The sequence below is a fragment of the Leptonychotes weddellii genome, chromosome 7 (assembly GCF_054177405.1).
Source record: "Leptonychotes weddellii isolate Sample4059 chromosome 7, ASM5417740v2, whole genome shotgun sequence".
Lineage (NCBI taxonomy): Eukaryota > Metazoa > Chordata > Mammalia > Carnivora > Phocidae > Leptonychotes > Leptonychotes weddellii.
The window spans coordinates 71,806,182-71,826,875 of record NC_138375.1 but is presented as its reverse complement, the minus strand read 5'-3'; the positions used below and the strand labels follow the sequence as shown (position 1 = coordinate 71,826,875).

Genomic DNA, 20,694 nt, shown 5'->3' with positions numbered 1-20,694 from the left:
TTCTCATTAGCCTTAAGGATAAATTTCTAAGAATAATGTCCATTCAATAAATATTTATTTTCATGCCCATGTTATGTTAGGCACTCTTCTAGGTGTCAGGGAGCAAAACAGGGAGGGTCTCCACTCTCGAGGTGTTTATAGTCTGCTGAGACAGACATTGAACAAATAATCAAATAAGCTGGGGACTTTCCAAATGGCTCTTTGCTATTCCTGCTATTCCTAGCAATGCCATGCTTTGATTTCTTTTCACGGGTAAGTCCTTCCCTATTCCACCTTTCTTTAAGGGCTCCTAAGCAATCATCAGAGGTCTCAAACTCGCTGCCTCCAGACCTATTTTATTTGGCCCACACAATGCTGAGGTCTACTTTCTTAAAAAATTTGAATCCCTTGCCAACATAAAATAGGGACTTCTAGTTTCTCTTGAATATTTGGTCAGATTGAACCTCAGTTTCTACAAGGCTGCAAGTGTCCAGAGTTGCCTAGCAGCTGTCATCTTCAGAAGTAATGTGTTCCATCGCCTTAGTCACGTTTCAGCCCAGTCCCAATCACCTCCTGAAGCGCAGGCCAGGGATGTACTGACCTCGAGCATCTCCCTTCAGTTGCTATTTTTCCTACATCGGGCTCAGTTCACTCATCTACCTTACTTGCTAGCCTCTCTTTATCAGTTGAGTTTGCAACTGCCACTCTACACAGAAAAACTCAGCAATCTTTTTACAAAATCCTCTTCAGCAAATTCTCTCCTCTGGTTGTACAGCTGGTCAAGTTTTTAGACTAAGTAAATAATCGAATACTGTTCATCAGTCAATTTATTTATTCAAATGTTTCTTCAGCTTCTCTCTCCAAATATGCCTTTCCTTAGAGCCATTTGTCTCAAGCAAACCAGATTACTCATTGCTCAGCCCCAATTATAACTTGTTATTTTCTGTTTCATTGTCTTCAATCCTACTAGAATTTCTGTACCTAGAGATCATACCACCTCTCCAAACTCTGTCCAATTCTGTCTATCCCCAGGTCCAGTTCAAATCCTCCACCTCTTCCATGAAGCCTCCCTGACTTCCAGCTGGATGTGGTACAGCCTCTCTATGAAACCGCATACCACCCACCTTACCAGAACCTCTGTAAAGCCCTTCAAGCTTCCTACCTCACACCATAGCTTTCTACTTTTGATCTCCCTGAAGGCAGGAATCCCATTTAATTTATCCTCCTTTTCTCACTAGCACAGTGCATACCAGAGAACAGTGATCATTTGCACAATAAATGAAGAGAGATTTTACTTAAAACTCTTTGTGAAAGGAAGTAGGTGCTGAATGTATCAACTTCCTATAGGATACAGCTAGCTGTTTTCAGTGCTCAAGCCACATAGAGGGGCACTTGTTTGGGGGGAGTTTTATAATTGACCTATTACTCCCTACTTTTGCCATTCCCATACATGTGTCCAGTAGAAACATGGTCATTCATTCCATGTGTTTGTCAGTTCCTTACTTAGTAATCCAGTCCAAGACGTTTTCCCTTTCCTCTCATTAAAATGTTACATAAAATAACTTTAAGTTTTGGTTCTGGACTCTAGAGTCATAATGACGTTTGGGATTTATCTTGTTTTTCCTTGACTGCAAGCCCTTGAGGGCACGAACTCTTAGCCATCATATCTTACAGGACTAAATAAACGTTTTTGTTACATGTGCCTTTCATTTATATTTAGCATCTATTTAAGACATTGAATTCTAGAGCTAGAATGTATTCTTGTGATTTTGGTGTGGATGTCAGTTTCTATCCTTGGAAAGGCTATATGCTTTCCTATAAAATGAGAAAAACAAAATTATATGCCGAGAAGTTAAATTTCTTACACAATTTCACACAGTTAGTTACTGGAATCATCTGGACTATTTCACCTGTGAGTGGAATGAGCAGAAAATGTAAGTTTTATCATTTTGAAAAATGAGCTTGTCTACCCACCCACTGCTCTAAGCAAGAGTGGCCCGAGGTCACCAGTTACCAGTTCAGCTGTTCAATTAGCACCTTTTGAGAGCCGAGAGTTGTTGCTCAAGTACCTGAGACACACACACAAAATTTCCCTGTTCACTACTTATCAGTTTCACTTCCAAGGTCAAAGGAGATTAATTTTTTTTTTCTTTTTATAAGGCAGCCTTTCAATCACAATCTTGGATTCCAACAATCTTGCTCCCTCACTTCTGGTCTATACTTTATTCTATGTCAGCAAGCCATTTTAAAATAAAAATAAATAAATAAATAAAAATAAAATGAAAACACTTCTCTTCTGGAGGGTGAAAGGTTTCAGAGCCCAATGCACCCACAGACGGATCACTTAGAACTACCCGGCCTAGTCATAGAGTCCATCCAACTTGGCAAATTACGATGTGAGAGCCTGTTTTTTAGTTCCAACCTGTTTCAGACTCAGGCCAGCCCAGCCATTTCCCTTATTTCCAATTCCTTGGGGATGCCAGATCCTTTCTGGCTGAATCCCAGCCACATGCCCTAAACTCAAGGCACAGCTTCACTTCTCTGCCTCAACCTGAAGCCTGTAAGCTGATGGCTTCTCCTCTTGTTGTTTTTGTCACGAGACCCTCCTGAAAGTGTCTTAGCACACAGTCCAGGTCTTTCTCCACCAATTCCTGTCCCTGTCTGCTCTTAATTCAAATCTCATTTCCTCTCTCTTTGCTGTTTCTAAGCAGACTCACTAGTTCTCTTTCTCTCCCAAACCTGGCCAGTCACACTGTGTCCTGGTCTCATTTCCTGATGTCAGTCAGCCCCAACTCGTCTTAAGCTCCTGTCGATAAATGGCAGGCTCTTTTTAAGATTGTTGGCCAAACCCTTGTGTTTCTAATATAGGGAATAAAGAGGTGAAAAAAACTTAAAAGTCCTTCCATCAATGTTAGCAGAGAATGGGGAGAGAAACAAAGTCACTAAGCTTCGAATACTTGTTATTCAGTACATAGAAATAAAAAGCAGATAATAAGGTAATGTTTCTCAAAGTGTGGTTCAACAGACTACCTGTCTCGGAATGATTTGTGGGAAGAGGAGGGGGACAGGTTGTTGCTTGATAAAATCCTGGGCTCTGCCCCAGATAGACAGAACCAAAATCTCTGAGGACTTACTAAGAATTTGAGTTTTTGACAAACTCCCAGTTCTTCTAACGCACATTCAAACTTAAGAACAACACACAAGTGTCTCTACTGTCCTTTAAAAGCAGTTATTCTTTATGCCGTGTTTGTTCCATGCCAGTCTTTAGGTTTCTTCTGTCCTCAATATGGTATTTAATATATGCTTTTATAGAGACAGGAGATATACTAGAGAATGATCGAACTAGTTCCTTCCTCATGAATCTTACATTCTGGTCAGAAAAACAGAGATCCATGGTCATCATAGCAAGAAAATTAAATGAAAATTGATGAAGGAGTCTCGGCCACTTCTTGAGGAACAAAGATTATGTACAAATACACACAAATGCATTTGTGTATATATATGTCTTTTATATGTAAATATATGTGTATTTTATATGTATTTCTATAGTCACATAAAATAAGAAAACATAAAATGACAAATTTGCAATAGCTAGAACATTCGGGCCTTGTTCTTTTAATTCCAAGGAATTGCTTTAGATTCTTCTAGAATGTTTTCATAGTATTACTTTAGAGACTTTTGTATAGGCTATAAAAAATGTATCCATTCTTACTGAGATTAAAAATTTTAGGGGGTGCCTGGCTGGCTCAGTCAGTAGAGCATGTGACTCTTGATTTGCAGGTCTTGAGTTTGAGCCCCACATTGGGCATAGAGATTACTTTAAAAAAATTAAATACCAAGCAGTAGGAGAGAAATTCTTAGTGAAGAACATAGATCTCAATGTACCCATCAGAAATGCAGCACCAAGAGAAAACATGTGATTTGGCAAACAGGCAACAGAGCATGTATCCAGAGCTGGATGTGTGCACATGCCTACTCCCCAGCCTTTGAGACAAACAATTACTACAAACCCACACACAGACTCAGTTGAAATTGCTGGGTCCACTAGAGAGAAAGAGAGTCATGATGTAGAAATGAAGGGAGGGAAAGGATGAAAAGCATAAAAGCATCTCTGAGCCAAGGTACCAGCTTACCTCAAACTCTTTGCTCTTGCACAAAGATATATTTCATTTGGCAGTGTGAATATATGTGTGACCAACATGAATGCTGAGGATTTAAAAATCAGCCAGCAATCCTTGGGCCATTTCAGCTGTGTTTCTACTTCACAGGGCCTCTTGGGGACTGCTGGGAGCAGGTGTGAAGTTCCAGTTTATTAACAAGTTAAAGTCAATGTGGCTGTGCATTTTGAGAGGCCTAATAGACTGGCCAATCTCAATGAATATAGAGTAGCACTGCACTGGAAAGACACAAAAAAATTAAAATACTATCACTGTTACTATTACAGAATGTACCTGTTAGATGTGTACTATATTTCAGGCATTGTGCTAAGTGATTTAGAAGCATTGTCAAGTTTATTAAATTGTTTAGATAAATTAGTAAAGATTTTTTTCTGGATAAAGAACATTGAAATTATAGTTGACTGTGAGGATCCAGCCTGTATCAAAGAGAATCTCTAGTTTGTCTTCTCTACATATTGGTCTACTTAATTTCTTGCTTTGCTTTGCCAACGGAGCTTAAAATTTGGGCCATGCTTATCTGCTGAGTGCAGTGTAACCTATGAGGCTTGATTATCCGTGAAAATGTTTCAGAAGGCTATAATCTCCACCATGGCAGATAGAATGTTAACATTTATTTTACTGTATTTGAGAGGGCACCAGAAGGGAGAAAGTAGAACATAAAGTATTAGCATTAGACACAACTTTAAGAACTACTTAATCCAGCCCCCTCATTTTTAATTAAAAAAGAATGAGGACCAAAGACAGTCTGATTTTGTACGGTCTTCCATATTCCCTTATGTGTTCAGGCTTTTGCTCCAACTGTCTGGCTTTCAACACAGTTCTCAGCCAAATAGAAGTCATCTGCTGTTTTCGTCCTTTCTAGAAACTTTTGCCTATGTAGCCAGCTCACAGGACTAAGGCTAGAAAAGCCACCAGTTTCTTCATAACTGACAGCCATTTTAGCATACTCAGAACCATAAGTAATTATAATTGTGGCTGGCTGGAATGGATTTTATAACTTGGAAGAGTTAAAGTTTAGTTGGGCTAAAACTGATGCACTATGGCACTAGCCACATTAAAAATAATCAAAAAGTAACAGGTGGAATTAATTTTAACAATATATTTTAGTTAACCCAATATATTAAAAAAATTATCATTTGAGCATATAATCAATATAAAAACTATCGATGAGGTATTTTACATTCTTTTTTCATACTAAGTTTTCAATATCTGTGTGTATGTATTTTACACAGACAGATTTTATACTTACAACATTTAATCTCAGTTAAGACCAGCCACATTTCAGGTGCTCAATAGCCACATGCGGCTAGTGGCTACTGTATTGGACAGTGCAATTCTAGAAGCTTCCAGCTTTAATAACTTGATGCCTCTGATGTATGGGCTCTGAATATAGTGGGGATAGAATTACGGATAAAAGAAGATACATGTAAATAATGACTCCCATTATCCTGACTTATATTTGTGTCAAGTGCATCCATAATAAAACCTCTGCATTCACAATTGTTATTGGAGGGTGGAGGGTGGGAAACGTGGTCTGCTACCACGTGGATTTCTGATCATTTAGCTCACTACTGAAAGCTGTGTAAAGTTTCTTCTAATGCTTTCCCATTCCTTTTATAAACCAGAAGAGTAGTTCAAGCCTATGTGTATCAAGGAGAGTCATAGAAACCAGCCAGCCCCGACGAAGAGGGAATTCATTCTGAGAAGCCCCGGAGGAAACATGTGAGTTATCTCCAACTATCTGAAGGCCCGTCATGCAGGGAAGCCAAGACTTGTTCTTTTGTTCCTAGGGGACAGCAATGCTACGAGTTCCAGTTATTCTTGAGTTCCTGCCAGTATCAAGCACTGTGTGCGGGCTTTTAATACATTATCTCTAGTTCTTGTCTCTACCTCAAAGTAGATAAGGTTATCCCGTTTTATAAGTGAAAACAAGGGGAGGGCACAGAGTGGTTAAGCTGTGCTCCCAAAGTCACAATCTGAGTAACTGACAGACAGGGACTCTAATCCAGGTCTCTTGCCACATAAATAAGCCACAATTTCACCCTTCCAGTTGCTCAGGCCAAAAAACTTGAAGCTACCTTTGACTCCTCTTTTTCTCTCACACCCTGTATCAAAGCCTTCAGCAGACTGCAGTTGCTCTACTTTCAAAATATATTCGGGGTTTGAGTAGTTCTCGCCACCCCGGCTATTGTCAGCCTGCTCTAAACCCCCAGCACATCCCATCCATATTCTTAGTTTCCTCCTAACTGTCCTCCCAGCTTCTGCTCATGGCCCCTGCTGGTCTACATGTGACACAATTACTAGAGTCATCCTAGAAAAGAAAAGTTCAAGTGTATCACTCCTCTGTTCAAAGATATGACATCCTAGCTCAATGTGGATAAAAGCCAAGGTTTTACTGCAGTTGACTATAGAAGACCCTACCCAACGCTACTGCTGTTATGTCCCACCTCCTTGTCAGTCCTCAGTGACCCGGGCTTGGGGCCTTTGAACTTTCTGCCTCATCTAGCTGAGATGCTCTTCTCTGAAATATCTGATGAGATTTCCTCATCTCTACCTCCTTCAGGTTATTATTCAAAGTCACCATCTCAGTGAGGCTTTCCTGACCACTCAATTTTAAATTGCAACCTGCCTCCTGATCTTTATTTTTTTTCTACAGTGCCTAACAGACCGTACTTTTTAAGTTCTTCCTTTCATCCATCTTCTCTTCTCCTAGAACAATATGAGTTCTGTGAGAGCAGAGATTTTTTTTTTTTTTTCTGTTACTTCTGTCTGTCTAGCACCTAAAACAGTGTCTGGCATCTACTAGGCATTCCATAAATGTCTGTTGAATAAATTACTCTGTCCCACAACCATGGGGTCCCACTGAACAAATCTTGCTTGAAGAGAGGTATCATTAAGCTAAGGCCCACAGCATTATGGGAACACGGACTATCAAAGCTGAAAGAATTATCTGATTTTCCAAGTAGGACCCATAGGGAGACACTAAAGGGAAATGCAGAGATTCTGTGAGCCATGGCTTTAAAAACGTAGTGGAGCTAAATGAAGTCAAAATTGACTGCACAACCACACGTGGGAAATCGATGTAGGGGAGGGGAGGGATAAATTCTTAAACTTAAAAGACCTTCCAAAACCTGGAATTCTGTGATTCTCAGGTTTGTTTCACTAGGATGGGCTCATGTTCTGAGGCCATAATGTCTTCTCCAGCTGGATGTCTGGGCTGTATACTCCAGCAGATATAGGGTACAGTGCCATCTGTTTATAAGGGACACTGAACATCTTCCCCTAGCATCAGACGAAAGGCTAGAGAATGAAGGAATAAATATCCTCTCCCACTGTGCCTCAGGTCCTAGGGAATGGGGAAAGTCAGGAGCCAGAGTGAGTCTTTAGGGAGCGTCATAAGCAAGGCGTCCAGGACAGTGAGATTGTTTTTTGTGGTACATATCACTGCATTTCATTATTTGTGCAGTAGAGTGTGCAGGCCTTCCCAAGAGACACCTAAAGAGCCTATGGAATCTCTGGAAGTATCTGGAAGATTTCCTGACTGATAATTCCTCTCCAAATCTAGTACCTTGCAAGTGATCTCAAATTTTCTGAACAGATATAATAAAATAAGGCAAAATTATGCTTTCACTTATAATACAGTAGACACTTGAACAACATAGGGGTTAGGAGCATCAACTACCCACACAGTTGAAAATCTGTGTATAATTCATGACTCCCCAAAAACTTAACTACCAATAGCATACTGTTGATGGGAAGCCTTACCAGTAAACAGTTGATTAACATATATGTTGTCCTTAAATGTTATATATACTGTATTCTTACAATAAAGTAAACTAGAGAAAAAAAATGTTAAGAAAATCACTAGGAAGAGAAAATACATTTACAGTTCTGTACTGTATTTATTAAAAAAAAAAACAAAAAAACTGTGTATAAGTGGGCCCACACAGTTCAAACCCTTCTTGTTCAACTGTATATTGTTTTTTACCCAAGGTTTAGAAAATGTTGAAGCTTTCCCCCTTTTTAATTCAGGAAGATCATAACTTTTGTGCAAGAAATCCTATACAATTCCAACTCTCATTTAAACTTTCTTATTTTTAAGTCATGGCTATCTAAATCCAAAGATTTTGCTAATGCAGAGAATATTAAGTATGATTGCCTCTGGTTCTGAACTGAAACAGAATTAAAATTCTCAAAATGATATTTTATCCCACACCACAGAAGTTTCCTTTTGAAGTCGATATAACTCACACATCAAAACCTCCAACGAACATGTTCATTGGCTGTAAGATACAACTAATTGATTTCAAAATCCTTACCAGGGATAGCACTTTTATTTCTTATTTTTATAGACCTGGGAAAAATTGTTCTTAAAACAACTACAGGGTCCTTGGAGTTATCAATTTAATTACAATGTTTATTGTATTCAAAGAATTCTTGCACAAAGGTACAAAGTGTCTCCTATTTACTTTTTCTCTTGTCTTTTTAAAGCAAAGGTAATAGTCTCAAAGGCAAATTTGAACCTTGCATGAAAGATAAAGTATACACAAGGAAGTGAAGTTAGCAAGGAGCTACATGAAACACTGGATTGTTGTTATCAAATTATGTGATATCATAAGTTCTTTGCTATAAATAAAGAAGATAAGAATGTGAATGATACAAACATTCAAAAGGCCCATATAACTGGCAATAAGCTGAGACTTAGAATCATTTTAGATCTTACTCTTTAAATGTGATAAAAGTTAAATGGAAGACCCTACCTACAAGAGCAAAAACATTTTTCTATCTTAATAGACTTAATTGCTTTGAATAGTCATGATCTGTGACTAAGACAGTTGGTAGAGAACAGGTGACATATTTGACTGTTTCAGAGCTATTCCTTCATGCTACATAGTAAGTCTTCAGTAAATGATTCTGGAATAAGAAATAATGTTACCTTTACTATTCTTCTGCAAGATACCATTTTCTGTCCATTCTCCACACTGACAAATCTTGTGTGTTCAGAAAGTTCAATCTGGAAAATTCTCAGGATATTACTTTCGCCCATATTTCTGGAAAACTGGTAACTCATTCTAAAACTAGAGAACAGACATGAGAGTATTAGAAGAAATGAAAGGTATCAGCATGGCTTGGGTTTAAGGTCAATATTAGCAGGAGTTCAAGGCCAAAGGTCTAAGAATGCATAGGGTCCAAGCTAATGGTGTTTGCTATTGAAAGCTCATCCAGACCAGAGTTCTGCATTACTTTCTGGGGAATGCCTGGCTCTCCAGCAAAGGGGGGAAGGGAGAGGGAGGACCCTATTTACATCAAATCCCATGGTCACTTTCTTCAGACAATCAGGGCACAAAAATCAAAAAGATGTAAGACTTGTCCAAAAGGAAGCAGTGACAACATCCAAGAGAGATGATTCTAAAACATCTGCTAGATGTTCAACTCCTTGGACCTACAATGTTAAAACCTGTGACTATGACTATCACCTGCCACCTTACCAAAATAACTTGGCACTTCTTTTTGCCTTAACATGAGGTAACAGGAGATGGTTTCTAATTCTGCAATCCTGGGTTTTTGGGTTTTTGGATTTTTTTGTTTTGTTTTTTAAAGAAATTCTAGGAGATAGAAAAAAAGCTGAAGACCTCCATATAAATCATTCTCCTTGTGTTTACATTTGAGTGCCTTGCTATATTCATCTAATGACTTTAGTCTGTTTTCCTTTTGCAAACTCAGCATGGTTATAAATACAATAAAGAACAGTATTTCTTCCACCATCACCATGCCCGAAATAGGCTCAAGCAGTGCAAAGATTACATCCTCTTTAAAGCTTTCTTATTACCCTGACATTTTTTTCCTACTATTTCTACTAGTAAGAATTGGTGGCCACTCTTCCCTAATCTGGATTGGCTTTATTAAGCCATGTAGAAATGAATGCCTCTCAAAGCAAATGGTGTGTATTTTCCTGCTTGTCAGTGCTTTACTGGTTGGGTGCATCTTCTTTGAATGGTTTACCCAGAAATGGCTGACAAGAAAATCTGAGGCCTTGAGTTTTCTTGGCAGAGTAGTCACCTGTTTCCTGTCATAATAAATTGTCCTTTTGGTCTTCAGCTCACTGCTTCTTGACAGCTTACTCCTGTCATAGGAATACATTTTCAGAATAATGGTAGACAACTGAGCCACAATTCATCTATGAAAATCAACGTGTTTTTAATGATGCTTTCTAGAGAAGGCTTGACTATCTGACTTCTCAACATTTGAGACATTCAATTAAACCAGTGGCTTACTTTGAAAATTGATGAATTATGGGCAAGATTAAGCTTTCTAGTGGAGAATACATCTTAAGTGATCAAATAGCCTTGGTTGTAAGCAAAAGCTCTAATCTGAAAAGAATACCAGCTAATATATGTAGTAGGAGTGATAGAATTAATAAATTACCACTTTGTAAACTTTAATGAAATTATTGATTTTGGCAAGAATTATCACGTGGTATTAAAACTGTAAGGAAAAATGTAGAGGGATCAGATGTCCGTATAGTACTAAAGTAACAGCATACAGATTACTTTCTGGCAATGAGGAGAAAATACAATATTATAGTGGATGATTAGGAAGTCATTAACATACGCAGTCAAAGCAATGCAAATGGTGGGAAACCCAAATCTGTGTTCCCTGATGTGATGCAGTATGGAGTACATGACTTAAGCTTGTATCTACTCCTACCAAAATATTTACTGTGATTTGATTAAGCCTTTCCACACAGATGCAAGACAAATACAGAAAAATGAGATGTTCTATAGGATAAATGATCCTCTCTTCTTGGCAAGTCAGTGTCATGAAACAAAGAACTCTTCTAAACTAAAACAACTGTATTTTATTTATTTATCTATATTTGATGAATTTTTTTTTTTCCTTTTAGAGAGGGATAGAGGGAGAGAGAGGGCAGGGGAGGTGCAGAGGAAGATGGAGAGAGAGATTCTCAAGCAGTCTTCATGCCCAACATGGAGCCCAACACAGGGCTCCATCTCATGGCCCTGAGATCATGACCTGAGCCAAAATCAAGAGTTGGATGCTTAACCAACTGAGCCACCCAGGTGCTCCCCTTTTTTTTTAACCAAAAAAATTTTAAATGACACAACCCCCAAATAAAATATTTATCTTGAATTAGATACTAGTATGAACAAATCAGCTAAAAAGCACATTTTAGGGATAATATTAAAAAATTTGAATATGGAATAAGTATTAGATGATACTAAGTAATTGTCAATTTTCTCAAGTGTAATAATTTTGGTTATATAGGCAATTGTTGTTATACTCTTATACATACACAATGTACTTTAGTATTTAGGAGGTAGAATGTGATAATGTCTATAATTTTCCTTAAAATACATCAGTATAGGAAAAATAAGTGGAAAAGAAGGAAAAAAGTGAAACATTTTCTTCTGAATAAGTAAATACAAGCACTAGAGGATATCTTCAAATGAAATAGTTCTAGACTATGACTTCCCATCAATACTTCTAAGTCTCCTCTGCATCGTTAATATTGCTTTAAAAGAAGGAACTTTTTATAAATGGTACATTTGGTCCTTCCTCTTTATTCCATTTTTTTTTTTTTCCAGAAAGAAGGCAGGAGAACATTCCAACATGAAAAGCATTTTTCCCTCATTTAAGCCCTTCCTGTGTTTAAAGGCAGTAGTTCTACTCTAAGGGTAGTCCCCAGAAAAGCAACACCACCTTCTCTGGGGAAGTTGGTAGAATTGCAGACTGTGGGCTTTGACCCTGGGCCGTGGGAGCAGAAACTCTGGTGATGGAGCATAGAGAGCTATGTGCCTGAAGCTGTCGAAGTGGCACTGATGCCCACCGAGGTGTGACCGCCCTTCTTCTAGAGCTCCCATTTCTCCCCATGCAATTCACTTTGTCACTGCCAAGTTAGCCTACACACTGGGGATAAAATAAAGGAAGACGCGGAGTTATAGAAATGATGTGTAGTTTCTATTCTTCTCTACTGAAGCCTCTAGCTTCAGAAATGAGAAATGTGAGAAAACAATACTTGATTTTGTTTATTTTATTTTATTTTATTTGAGAGAGAGAGAGTGAAAGGGAGAGAGATCATGAGCAGGGGGGAAGGGCAGAGGGAGAAACAAGCTCCCCACCAAGCAAGGAGCCCAATGCGGGACTCAATCCCAAGGGCCCTGGGATCATGACATTAGCCGAAGGCAGACGTTTCACCAACTGAGCTACCCAGGCGCCCGAGAAAATGATACTTGTGATATTGGCTGTCCCATTATGTTCACAACACAACATTTTGGAGCATTACTGAAAACAACAAACATGTTCTATGTCATCATTGTATACTTTCCAGACTCCAGGAGAGCCCTCTACTACAAGGTAAAAGAGGCTCCATTTTATGGAATAAATTTTGTGACAATAGTGTAAATCATCCCTGCCCTCAAGCATTTCACAAGATTAAAATGAACAGGAACTTCTCGCATACCTATTTACAGTGTTCTGACTCTCTAGTGGTCTGCTTGTCTCCCCACTACACAGTATATTTGGAAGACTAGTGACCATGTCTAAATGCTGTGAAACCTATTGCATCCCATATATGACTTCTGGGTACCCAGCAAATGTGGGATGCCATGATGCTGATGCTTTTCTATTGTTAGTGGGAAGTCAAAACCCTAAGCAATTCCACAACACCATCATTTGAGCACTGAGCAGGAAACCTAAACCAATGTGCCTGATTTCCCATCTTTGGCCCCTGGTCATACCTCCAACTGAAGAGAATGTATAATATAGAATTATAGTCCCATCCTCATGTCAGCAGTTAGGGGCACATTTAGCTATTTGATGTTCATATAAGAGGCGTCCGAGACTAATGAAAATCAGGCACTACTGATAGTACCAAATGGTGTTAGACAAGGTTTGTGTTAAAGCATGACCATCCTGGTTCCCTATTCTATTCTTTCAGGAATGAGGGTCTCTTAGTGCTCAGTGCCTGGGAATTTTGTGATATTCTGCACAGACCCTCCTACGAGACCACCTATAAAACAGTGTTCACTTCCCTGAACATATCCTTCTGTTTTATCACCATCCACTGATGGATAGACACAGCAGTTAATGAGGACACTCAACACTGAAGGCAGATGCCAAGAGGGAAAAAAGAAGAACTCAGGTATGAATCAGTGAAAAAGAATATAATACACTCAACAGGAAAGAAGCAGCTGAAACTGTGAGAGAAAGCCTCAGGGAAAGGATAGCAAAGAGAGTGATGAACTGCTACACATGACAGAATCCACCGTGAAGGTATCCTCCCTTTACTCTGTAATCCTCCAGCCCCCAAACACACTTAGGTGACAAGTTGCACTATGACCATCTATCCCATCCCCTCGCAGAAAGCTGTCCTCACCTCCTAAATATCTTCTCCCTATCTGAAATTACAAACTGCCTATGGGGGCAATTGCTAGGTGTATTTGTATATACATAAATATGTATACATATATTACACACACCAACACACACGCATTCACACACACACACTCGCCATAAGGGTTAAAGCTCAACGATAGCTTAGGTAGAGATGAGTTTGAATCCCAGCTCTGCAATTTACACACTGTTTGATAGATAATAGGCAGTTAATCCATATAAACCTCAGATCCTCCCTCTATAAATGCGATAACAATACCTCTATCAGTATTGATCTAAGGGTTAAATTAGATAATGTATGTTTAAAACTTTTCCCAATTTCCAGCAGAAAGTCAGTACTCAATAAATGGTAGCTATTCTAGTTAATATTAATATTAATATTTTATAACCTTCTTTGTCCATCAAAATTTCTCCACTTGCTTTTCTTGTTTCCCACTTCAAATATTAAATCTTTACTAGTGCCAAACTTTTGTTTACCATAAGAGTATAGAAACCAAATTCTTGATTTACGGCACATCTTTTTTTTCAAACCATCACTAAATATTAAACTATAAAAAAATGCATCATTATAAATCCCATGTTTGACCTTCTTGTCATATCTCTGTTATATGTGGTCATTTGACAGTATTCTTCAGACAATAACATTCCTACAAATGAAAGATTAGAACTGGTTGAGAGATCATTTGCCTGTGATCAACATTGCAAAATAAGTTGGGTACATTAGCTTCAAATGTAAACCAGAAGAGAACTGGGTTTACGTGTGTGTCCGTTTGTCTCTGTGTCTCTGTATGTAAGGCTATGTGTCTGTGAGAGAAAGTGGAAAGAGAGAGAGACAGAGAAATAAATGAGAGGGAAGGGGAGACAGACAGAGAAAGAGAGACTAAGAAAAAGGATCAGTGTCATAAAAAGCTTATACTTGGGTAGATTAGTAGGGTGGGTAAATATAAATTGCACTTACCTCATTTCTGCAATGATGCTTGAAATAATTTTGCCTTATATGTGCCTCCAAAGTGTTTCAAGTGTAACAGCACAAAAAAGGAAAAGGAAAGGAAACAAAGAATTAGTATTTGAATGTTCCTGACCTTTCTTCCCTCCCCTTCTCCAAGAAGGTCCTCATTTTGCCGGCACAGTTTCTCACCTCCTTCTGTACCGTGGGGACTGGATATAACAGAGATTGCCGAGTGTGATGCATAGTCTAGAGGTTGGGGGGTTGAGAAAAGAATAGTGGCTGCAGAAAAGAGGGAGGAGGATATTTGAAGGGCCAGGGAGAAGGTTGGCAGGGGAATTTTTATCCAGAGCAAGGAAGTCCTGTTGTTGTGAAGGAGAGAGAAGCAACGGAAACATCTAGAAGATGTTACTAGTGGAGATAAGAAGAAATGATTCTTCAAGAAGTATCACTAAGGATCAAATGTCTTCCTCACTGTATTTTGATAAACTCAAGTTTTTTTTAAAAGATCGTTTTATTTTCCAATCTACCTGCTTTTGCAGTGTGTTTATTTGACTGAAACATCTCTCTAAAACTAGGTTTCGATGTGTTTCAACGTGTTTGCACAGTTTCATTTACTTCCTTTATTTTTTCATTTGACTGATAGGCAACTCCACTAGCTATCTCTGTTCGCTGAATTCTCCCAAATGTTTTTTTTGATTTCATCATCACTTCACCATCCAACATGTGAACGTATAATTCTCTTTCAGTTTTCTTGAAATCTGCATCATCAGATAATTTGTAAGCAGCTTCTTACTAAGTTGAACAATAAGTTTAACACATACATGCGTATGCACATTTACATTCATGCGTGTGAATGTGAACCCATGGATGAAAAGGTAAATTGGCATATAGCCAAAAGAAGCCCCAGTCAAATGTCAAAAACCATTAGGGATTGTTCATAATCAAGAGAAGTCTTAGCACTTGCCAAGTAACACAGTTGCAAATGTGATTACTTGATAAAGACAACAAGCAAAAGCAAAAGCCTGGGAAAAAGGTGGGTTGCAGGATCTTAGGATTTCCTAAATCTTGCCTTGCCGAAAGGAGGAAAAAGGCAGCAGAATTTGTGAACACTATAACCTATTAAGTGGAATTCATTATGTAGATTTAGTTAGGTCACGAGTAGAACATGCCCAGCAAAAAGCCCCTCACATCCTGGGAGAAAATATGTGTGTGTGTATGTGTGTGTGCGCGTGTGCGTGTGATCAACATGCTACAGGATAACATGCTGATTAAAAGCTTGAGTCCTGTCTCTATTAGCTAGGCAAATTACATAACATTATCAAATATATTAATAAAATTAACTTCAGATGATTGTTCTGAGGATTAAATTTGGTAATATGTATAAAAACCTTGACATATTAACTGCACATAGACAGCAAACAAAGAAATATCAACAACAAACACTTACATAGCATCAACTGTGTATTGCACACAGGTCTATGAGCATGCGTATACATTCCCATGTTAAATCCTGTGAGATAGTTACCTATGAAGTGGGTACCTTTTTTACCTTCATTTAACAGGTGGGAACAGAGCCATACAGAGGTTAAGCAACTCCTCCGAAGCTATGCGGTTAAAATGTGTTAGAGCTGGGATTAAAACCCAGATCCATTGGTTCCAGAATCTGTGTACTAGATTATCTTCTTAACAACAACAACAGCTGTTCCTTAATGATTATTAATCTTTGTCATTAATGTATGAAAGAAAAAGCACATTAACATAGGAGCTGATTTCATAAACCAAGCAGCTGTATACATACACATATATTGAAGAAATGGATCTTGCACCAGATTGCCTATCAGCAGGCTTGTCTATTTTTCTTTATGATGGCCCCATAAACCACCAGTGTGGGGTGCCGAAAAAAATGTAGATTTGAAGCAGTAAAGTGCAAGACAAACAAAATGAAAGACCTTACCAAAGTTTTAAAGTTCCTCTTGAGACACATAAATAACTGCAGCTTTTTGTGTGTCTCAAAAGCAAACTAAATCGTTCTTATCACACACACATATGAAACCTCATTTTGAATCTGTAGTTAATAATATTTGAGCCATTGACACCCAACCTATCTTTTGTTAAAAACAGCATCACAGAGTAGGGTTGACAGATTTCACAGATAAAAATATAATCTTTGGGAATACAGATACTAAAAAATATTTATTATTTATCTGAAATTCAAATTTAACTGGATGCTCTGTATTTTATCTAACAACTCTAGAGTCAGCATACATGTAATTTAAACTTTAGAGATTAATATATATGCTGTTTATGAATTCTACCAGTTATTAGAAGCTTGAGAAAAAAGGCTGCAAGTCTGTTCTAAGAAAAAACAGAAACAAACAAAACCTTATATGTATTTCAATAAATGACATTCTCTCCATATTTTTAAAATAGAAATCAGAAATTATGAACAGAATCAGTCTTATACTCCTTTAATGCTTCTTCAAAAATGAGCTCAATGTGCTAGATTAAAAGATAGATTTTGAAACTCCTATCCATGAAGTTGTCTCAACTTGACTAGACCTTTCTGGACATTAAATTAAATCTTCTCAGTTCCATGAGAGTCAATTTATCATCTGGAGACAGTGAAAAAAAAAAACTTTGCATATATAAAAATATCTCTGTAAAACAGTCCTGGAGACCATGGAGCAATATAAATCACTGAGAAATTGTGTTTAAATTTATCCTTGGGAGGAAAAAGGGAGGAGAAAGAGGATAGCAGGATGGAAAATCTCAGTTTGGTCAATAAAAACAGAACGGCCTTGAGTGTCCTGTGTTCCACGGAAACAAATAAAAACTAAACAGAATGTCAACCTCTGCTTCTCAAACACAGTTTTCGGAGTTTGTGAGACAGAACAGGTTGTGTATGTCTGCTTTTCACCAGTGAAGATCTGTCGCTCGGCCAGAGCAACTACAAGCCAAAACTCCCATTATTGTGCGCCTGTCCATTCAGTGCAGACAGCATCTTTTTCAAAACACAAGGGAGGCGCACAGTTTGGGCTGCTTGTCGGGCAGCTGTTCTGTGAAGAGAGGCTCTCCCGCTGATCGACAACACAAAGCCTTTGCTGTGCCTTTGCAGGTGCTTATGTGCCGGCAAGAAGAACTTTCTTATTTTTAGTGTGTGCAGTAATGGGCTTCATGTTAATCCCGTGCCGCGCCACAAAGTTTCACATGTTGACCATAAAAGGAAAGAACTGTGTCTTCACAACTCAGTTTGTTTTGCATTCTTACCACTATTAATGACATTAATAATATATAGTCTATTCTGGAATTGTTTCCAGGCTTCTTCCTTCTTAGAATCTTAGTGGAACATGTCTGGCAGCATAACTCATCATAAATTATGATAACCATTTTGAGCAATGATTGGCTTTGCATTATGAGTAGTCAGATATTTAGAGTGCTGTATTGGAAAAACTGATTTATTTAAGTTTGTCCAAATAATTGACAAATGAAGTTTTCTTCCACAAAGGCAAAAGTAATGAAAGAAGCATTTGAAATTCAGGTTTTTACTTATTTTCGCATGGTTAATGACACCAAAAGCAAAAATAAACAAGTGGGATTCATCAAACCAAGAAGTTCCTGCAAAGCAAAGGAAACTATCAATAAATAAAAAGGCAAACTACAGAATGGGAGAAAACATTTGCAAATCATGTATCTGGTAAGAGGTTAATATCCAATGTATATAAAGAATAGCAACAAAACCAAACAATTCAATTAAAAAGTGGACAGAGGAACTCAATAAACATTTTTCCAAAGAAGACATACAGGTGTCCATAGAGACATGAAAGGGTGTTCAACGTCACTACTCATCAGTGAAATGCAAACTGAAACCAAATCACCTCACAGCTGTTAGAATGGCTAACATCTAAGAGTCAAGAGATAATACACACTGACAAGGATGTGGAAAAAGGGAACCCTTGTGCGCTGTTGGTGGGAAGGCAAATTGATGTGGCCACTATGGAAAACAGTATAGAGTTTCTAAAAAAAATGAAGAATAGAACTACCATAGGTCCAGTGATCCCACTTCTGATTATACATCCAAAAGACATGAAAACAGGGTCTCAAAGAGTTATCTGTACCACCACACTCATTGCAGCATTCACGAGAGCCTAGCTAGCTATGGAAACAACCTGGGTCCATCAGTGGATGAACCAGTAAAGAAGATATGGCGTATATATTATTCAAACATGAGAAAGAAGGGCCTCCTACCATTTGCATCAACATGGATGAACCTGAGGGCATTACACTAAGGGAAATTAGCCAAACTGAAAAAGACAGATACTGTGTGATATCACTTGTAAGTGGAATCTAAAAAGCCAAACTCACAGCAATACAGTAGAGTGGTGGTTATCAGGGGCTGGTGGGGGGGAACAGGTGGGAGAAATGTGGAAGATGTTGGCCAAAGGGCACAAACTTCCAGGTATAAGATAAATATCTTCTGGGAATCTATTGTACAACATGGTGATTACAGCTAAAATACTGTATTATATACTTGCAAGTTGCCAAGTGAGTAAATGTTAAATGTTTTCACCACAAAAAGGAAATGGCAATTATGTGACATGATAGAAGTGTTAGGTAAGGCTATGGTGGCAATTCATTTTGCAATATTTAAGTCTCTCAAGTCAACACATTGTACACCTTAAACTTACATGATGTGACATGTCAATTGTACCTAGATAAAGCTGAAAATTCTATAATAGGCAATATTACAGCATTGCAGTCTTACAACAAATCATATTACACTCTTGTAAAACCATAGTATATATTCTTTATGGGATGTATAGACATAGAGCAAAATCATAAAAATTTGCAATAGAACAATCCATATAAAACACATGCTGGTGGTTGACTCTGGGGAGAGAGAGAGAAGAATGGGTTTGGAAAGGAATATACTGGAGCTTCAAATGTATCTGCAATTTTGAACCCTATAAATAAAGACATAAAATATAATAGTAATAACTAAATAAAAAAAACAATAAACAGCTTAATAATTTAAAATGGTTGCCCAAGGACAGCAGGAATGATGGAGGGGGACAGGAGAAAGTAGGTAGGGGAATTTTTCTTATAAAAAGCTGTACAGAACTATTTACCTTGAAACTGTGCTTATATAAAACTATGATAAAATGAAAATACAGTTTTTAAAAAGCAATTAACCACCTAAAAGCTGCTTACTAGCCAATGGCCCATGTCCACTATTTACTAGGAGTCTCTCCAGAAATCCTATTACTCTTTTCATAGTAAAGGACTTCATAGTTTTGATTATGAACTCACAAATCATATTTGATAGCAGAGAGCCCAATACTTCTCACCTACAAGAGAGGACACAGTGCTGAGGGTTTGAGTATAACATCTGTTCCATAAACAAAATTTCCTATTTCTCAATGTATATTATAAATTTCTTGTGTCTCTGTCAGGCTGGATTATAACTTTTTATGAGAATTAGTGCTGTGTCTTTCCTATTCTTTATTATATCTCCAGCACCAAACACGGCAAGGCACATAATAGGTGTCAGAATGGATAAATGAATGAATGAATGAATGAATGAATGAATGAACTTGTATTTGTTTAACACAGTATAGAGAATAACAAGTAAAATAGCCATCTTTAGTAGAGAAAGAATGATAACTTGATCCCATCTATATTAGTGACCCAGGTCACTACTTGATATCTCCAAATCATGTGGGCATGATTATTCAGCCTAAGCAGCCCTGCTTAAAAACATAGTGTTAGTCTCAAGTAAGAGTTGATTCTTAAATTTTGGTAGAAGTATAACTACATAATCTACTTTATGGTCAGTTTTACGTAATCAGTAATTCTTATTTTAGATATGATAACACTTTCTCCCATCAATTGTTTAGACCTCCCCCTAGTGTAAGGGGAAACATTTTTAAATATTTGTATGAGAAGGAAAAAGAGTTCTCAACCTTCGTGTCTCAGTTAAAATCATGGTAGTCCAATATGTATACTTGCATCTGTTCTCACATTTGACAATGCAGGACTATTTTAGAGATTATCTGTATAAAATATAAGTAGTTACTAAGGCAGAATAACTGTTTTCAGGAGGAGACTTACAGTTATATGTCTCTATTTAGGCAAAGAATTGAAAAATTACCTTTTACATTCAAGGCCTCAGCTTCTGCT

The 20,694-nt window shown here is 37.8% G+C and overlaps 1 long non-coding RNA gene across 1 annotated transcript in view; it reads left to right on the top strand.

The window, feature by feature from the left end:
* The window catches only part of LOC145722477 (uncharacterized), a 138,414-nt gene that overhangs the window by 65,974 nt on the left and 51,746 nt on the right, over positions 1 to 20,694 (top strand). The window contains exon 2 of the long non-coding RNA XR_014146780.1: positions 5,783 to 5,879. This is a non-coding gene — a long non-coding RNA (uncharacterized LOC145722477). The remainder of the gene's footprint in view (positions 1 to 5,782; positions 5,880 to 20,694) is intronic.